Source organism: Lactuca virosa, chromosome 3 (assembly GCF_052849685.1).
Source record: "Lactuca virosa cultivar CGN04683 chromosome 3, Lactuca_virosa_CGN04683_v6, whole genome shotgun sequence".
Classification (NCBI taxonomy): Eukaryota; Viridiplantae; Streptophyta; class Magnoliopsida; order Asterales; family Asteraceae; genus Lactuca; species Lactuca virosa.
In genome coordinates, this window is record NC_136428.1 from 141,698,306 (window position 1) to 141,704,291 (window position 5,986).

General features: G+C 32.7%; 1 long non-coding RNA gene across 1 annotated transcript; it reads right to left on the reverse strand.

The window, feature by feature from the left end:
- Nucleotides 1–4,464: 4,464 nt before the first annotated feature.
- LOC145162655 (uncharacterized) lies at nucleotides 4,465–5,739 on the reverse strand. Its single transcript, XR_013739230.1, has 4 exons — nucleotides 5,561–5,739; nucleotides 5,150–5,382; nucleotides 4,939–5,067; nucleotides 4,465–4,846 (listed from the first exon to the last, which is right to left on the reverse strand). It is a non-coding gene; the product is annotated as an uncharacterized LOC145162655 (long non-coding RNA).
- Nucleotides 5,740–5,986: the final 247 nt, after the last annotated feature.

Below are 5,986 nucleotides of genomic sequence, written 5' to 3' on the forward strand. Positions count from 1 at the left end.
CTGTATTTTGAACCGATTTTTTAGAATGAATTCGTCAAACCAAATGAGTTCTACTCTTTAAGTTACTCCTATTTGAGTTTACAAACAAATATATGTATTCCAGAATGCGTAGAACAAGCCCGGAATACGAAGAACGAGTCTGAAATATCTTATTTTTGTATTTTTTTTACACATATGAAAGGCATGTAAATATCTTATATTGTGTTTAGGACTGCTTTTTTAGTCCGGAAATAAGTTTTTTAGGGAATCCAGAATGGTATTTTATGTCCGGAACACGAAAAACTAGTCCGGAACACGATCAACAATTCTGGAATGATGTTTGGAATGATGTTTCGGAATGACACTCCAGAATAAATATTCATTATTGTTTTTATTATGTTTGATATTGTTAATAACCCGTATCAGTTCAAAGACAAATATTCATGGATGTTGTTAAAAAAAAGTAAGTTTTATGGACGAAGAAGTTGTATTCCATTTACAGAAGCTTTCAGAATTGTGTCCGATAAAGGTAAATTCGAATTACAAAAATTTGTAATAAATTTTTTATTTTATTTCCCTTTTTTTGGTAATGTATTAAAGTGTTGTTGAAATTTTGTTTTTGTAGATAAAAAAACCAAGATGTTGAGTTAGAAAAATAAATATAAAATAAACCACCAAAGACACCTATAAAATTAAGAAAAAAATCGGAAAGAGTATTAAAGTTTAAATTGAAAGCAGATAGAACTTTGAATGATGAGACCAAAGCAAGCTTAGATAAACCTTGTATTGTAGACTAGTTGTCATTTTTTTTGTTATGGATATGTTTCAGCAAGTTGGTTTTATTTTTGGATATGTATATTCAACTTGGTTTTTAATGTGTATGCAGTATGCTTATATATTTTATTTTCAGTCTCCAACATCTAGTGACTCGATCGATGATGATAAGTTGCCAATAGAATATGAAATACTACGTCCTAAAGACAAACAACGACATCTTGTTGATACGACTGCATTAGAATAATTCGTGATTATCAATGTACGAAACAACGAATAGTAATACTGGAAATCTCATTGTTGCCTGCTACGACCGATGAACGAAGAAAATTAGCATTGTATATAATATGAAAATGCTCCTTGTTACGATGTCCGAAGACATACGACAGTTTGTGAATACAATGGACATCATTGAAGAAGCACATATGACAACTCCAACAATAAAAGATCGAGTCGAAATGACAGATAATGGGTTCAGCATAATTAAGACTTACATGAAATTGTTTAAAAATTATGTAGACACGGCTAATTTACACCGGATGCAAGTTCTCGGTTATTCTGGAAATGTAATCTAATTATAAAATCGTAATGTCTTTTGAAACTTAAATATGTAAAAGGAACGGTAAGATTATCTAAAATGAGAATGTTTTTCATTAACATTAGTACAAAGATAGCTACAAATCTTAATACATACTTAGATTGGTTTTCACAAATTAGAAAATTATAAAAGATACATATTGTTCACGGTCGATACAATCTCTTATAATTCTAACAACATCTGTTAGACGGTCTTATGTTGCACGAAGTTTATCAATTTCCACATTTGCATATTGAATCCATTTCTTATTTCAGACAAAGCTCTAGAATGAATACCTCGACTCCGAAATGCTCTATTCCGGAGAAAGAGGTCATTTTACATATATATATATATATATATATATATATATATATATATATATATATATATATATATATATATATATATATATATATACTAGTCGTTTACCCGCGCTAAGCGACGGGTGCGAATAGTTTTATTCGGCAATTAGTTTCTTTTGGAAATTAGTTGTATTCGAAAAACACAAAACACACACACACACACACACACACACATATATATATATATATATATATATATATATATATATATATATCAATTTTTCGGCAACAAATAGTTTCCTTTCGTCAAATAGTTTCTTTTGGCGATTATATTCGTTTCAACGATTCGTTTCTATACGAAAATATGTCATTTTCAAAAGAGCATGCAAGGTATTGGAATTCAATTGCATCCCACAAAGGTCGGACACACTGTTTTGGTATGATGCTGGTAATCCTGAATTGCATATCACACATTTCTTCCTGGGTTGCTCACAGTGATATCCAAAAATAATGACGTAAGTTGTTCTATAACATTAAAAAAAACATCTCATTCATCTTCGAATTTACATAATAAAGTCATTCTTTCATGAAGATGAAGAAAGAGTAAAGTTCAATTAAGAGCATGCACCATGATTTTGTTTGATGTTGTCATTTTCTACCACACTCTTACTTGCATTTACCTTCTTTTTGTCCCTAACACCACCAAAAAAACAAAAGATTACAAGCTGTCATAATGATCCATGGATTTTATAAATGTTTTACACTCTTGTTGTCCTTTTCTACCACACTATCACCAGGATTTTATTTGATTTATACTTTCATTTATAACATTTTATAACTGAATAGTTTTTTGAAGAAAAGTGTTGTAATAGGAAGTGTGCACTGATACAAACAAAAAAATTGAAGTGAAGTTCATCAAATAAGAAAAATTCAAGAGGTGTGGTAGTAATACCAACTATGCAATCTATGTGTTCAGTGAAATCCTGAATAAAATGCAGAAACTAATACATCATACATTAAATTGGTTGAAATAAAAATAAATCAAGAAATTCAAATTTTCATGAAAAAGATTGTAAACAATTTGCATAATCAGCTTCAAATAAGCATCAAAATGAACAACTAAAATTTTTGAACAAAAATCACGTTTTTCATCAAAATGGCAAACCTAGTAGTTATGGTCATTAAAGAATTTCATTTTTTGGCTTCTGTTAATGAAGATGAATACCCACATAAAAAATATATTCAACATTTAAACAATAAACCTTTTAGATTTATACACACGGTTTCATACATATACAAATGAAAACCAGAATCCATACATACACAAAAATAACCACACACACACAAACACAAACTTCAATCCATTCAAGGGCAGTAAATTGGGACTGAGATCTGCAACCATGCCTATTCCCCTCTTCAATACTGCCCGACAACAAAAAATAACATAAAAATATCATCAGATGCAAAATGAATAAATAGAATAACAAATAAAATTATGTAAAGAGGATTTGGTCGTGAGATAATAAGAAAGGAAATTGAAATTAGTACCTGTAAAAGTCCTAAACTTCACAGTCAAAATAAAAAAAATAAAATTCAAGAAAATCTTACCTTGATATGCATATGATTTAACAAAAATAAATAAATAAATAAATAACCAGATAAGGGCTGGACCTGGAGGCAGTTGCAGCGGTGGTGTGTAGGGTGATTAGAGTGAGGATGAAGGAGGAGGATGGTGAAGAAGGTGATGGATTTCAGGACCATCGACTCCTGGGTGGTGATGGCGGTGGACATAGTGATTAGTAGGGTGTAGATCATGGTGGTTGTTGCAGAAGACTTTGACAGTGGCAGTGAGTGGTGGTAGTGGAGGCTGAGTTTTGGGAGCGTATTTTACGGTTTATTGAAGACGGGTGGTTGAGAGAGGGTGAGAATGAGAGAGAGATAGAGTGACTTAACCTTTCCCATATAGCTTGTTCTTTGTACAATTTTAGTAGCACCACCAGGAAGCTGTAAATACAAAGAAAGCACAAAAAGATGCAAAATACCTAGCCAAAATAAGATCCCAACTTTAGAACACTACCAAGGTAACTAAACCAACTTGAAGAGTAACAAACACGATACCAAAGGGTCAAAACACAGTGAATATTAAACCAATGGAACAGAAAGTTAGGCATTAAGATCAGGATAATTAGGAACACCAAAATGATCTTGAAAGCTAATTATTTAGCCAATTAGCCACACATGCCCAGAAGTTGTTAGAAAGAAAATACATAGACAACCATCCGCTAATCAAAGTAAGAACGAAGCACTTTTTAATACAAAATAGAAATTGACAATTAGCAATACTCTAACAAAATTCTTTCTTAAACATTACAATAAAATAAATTTAACTTCTTGGCAGCTTAGCCATCTAAAACTGACTATATTAACGAAAATTTGACATCTAATGCGTATTGTTATTGTGCTTTTTATATCAGGTAAGCATACTAACCTCACTTCTTAGGTCTTGCTTTATGAATCTCCAGAAAACACCATTCCTTAACTCTATAAAAAAAAGCATAAATTGGCTTTGTATAGTTAGGATTCAGCTATTTTTCACCAACATACCTTATGAAGATTGAAGATTGTCTCAGCAACATGGACACAAAGTGAAGCTATATGACCTATTTCTTGACCCCTCATTCACAAACATGAAAAGGGTATTAAAAGAAATTAAAAGAAATGCAGTCAAACAGAACCCTATTTAAAAGGGTTTTATATTTTTTTTCTTTCTTCAAAATTGGAAGGTTTATCATGAAGCGCCGTTTTGAATTGAAATACGAACACAACCACATATGATCAAAATAAGCTCTCAAATTACAAATTACCTGGTAATATGCTGCAAAAGCGACCATGAAGTATAGTAGGAATAAAATCAATTGAAAACCCATAGATAAGGACGAATCAAGCATTAATAATGAAAAAAACTACATTGACATCACTGCCACCACCAATATGTCTCCATTTTCCTTCTTTTGTTTAAAAAAAATCATCAATCTCTATCCCTACCCACTGCCGTCGTCGAAATACCTTTCACCGTCGGATAGCAGCAGGTGGAATCTTCTTACGGTGGCATCATGGAATCGAGAGGCCACAAAAGAAAATTTTAATCGGGGAAGAAATCGAAAGCAATTGGGTATTAAGCAAACGGAAAAGCAATTGCCCCTCTGGCTCGGTTCTAGTGCCGATGAAAAACAAAATTGGAAAATTAAAACAAACAACTAACAACCGGAAAATGAAAACAAAATCAAATGAAACACTTCAACTCACCAGTTGCAAATGCATCTAATGATAACTGACGGTGGACACCGATTCTTGGTTGCAGTGCTCTTCCGATTTACAGATGAATCAAATGTGCATTCATAACAGATGCAGTTTACAAATGAACAAAGAAATGTCCTGTAAAAAAGTCAACTTCAGAAAAGAGTAGGAAGAACCTGAGTTCGGAAAATAATCAATTTTCGGAAAGCAAAACACATACCTGTGGAGTGGCGACTTCAGGCGGCACAGGAGACCAACGATGAGGCGAAGGTGGACTTCGGCTTTTTCTTCTAGTTTCAGTCCAACTTCTTCGTGGAACAGCTCACATAGCAACACAACGATGTCGGAATCTTGGTGACCGGTGAAGGAGATGACAGCGAGGGTCAAAGCAAAAGCAGGTAAACGAAAGGTCAGCGGAAGGAGATGCACCACTTTCTGAGAATCGACAAAAACCTACAAATCACAACATCAAACACAAATGTTTCCACAAATTCGAACCCAAAAGTTTAAAGCACTAAAACCATTAAAAATCGAGAGCTTATTAACATTCCAAAACCATGGTGGGGTGGGGTTTCGTTGCTGGAGAAATCAAAGAGTTTATAGAGTCGAAATCAAAGGAATGAAATTTTACCTGATGAAATCAAAGGGTTAATCTATGTTGCTTGGAGAGAGAGATAGATAGAGAGAGAGAGAGAGAAGCATGGCACAATTATGGTTGAGAGGCATCAGGATATCGGAAAACATATCGATGCGAAAAGTTCAACAGAATATGCCCAAATCTTAGGAATCAAAAGAATCGGTCACCTCAGATCTTAGGATTCCAAAGAATGGGTCATAGGGGTTGTGAAATATAGCTAGAAGAGGAGCCGATTATGAATTTCAAAATTCGAAAACCACTATTTTTAGCAAAAAATTAGGGGATATAAAACTTATTATGCATAAATGATAGTACTCGAAGCATCGTAATTTGAACGTCTTAAATCTATTTTTAGAAATAGTAAGATTTATATAATAAGATAATAAGATATATATATATATATATATATATATATATATA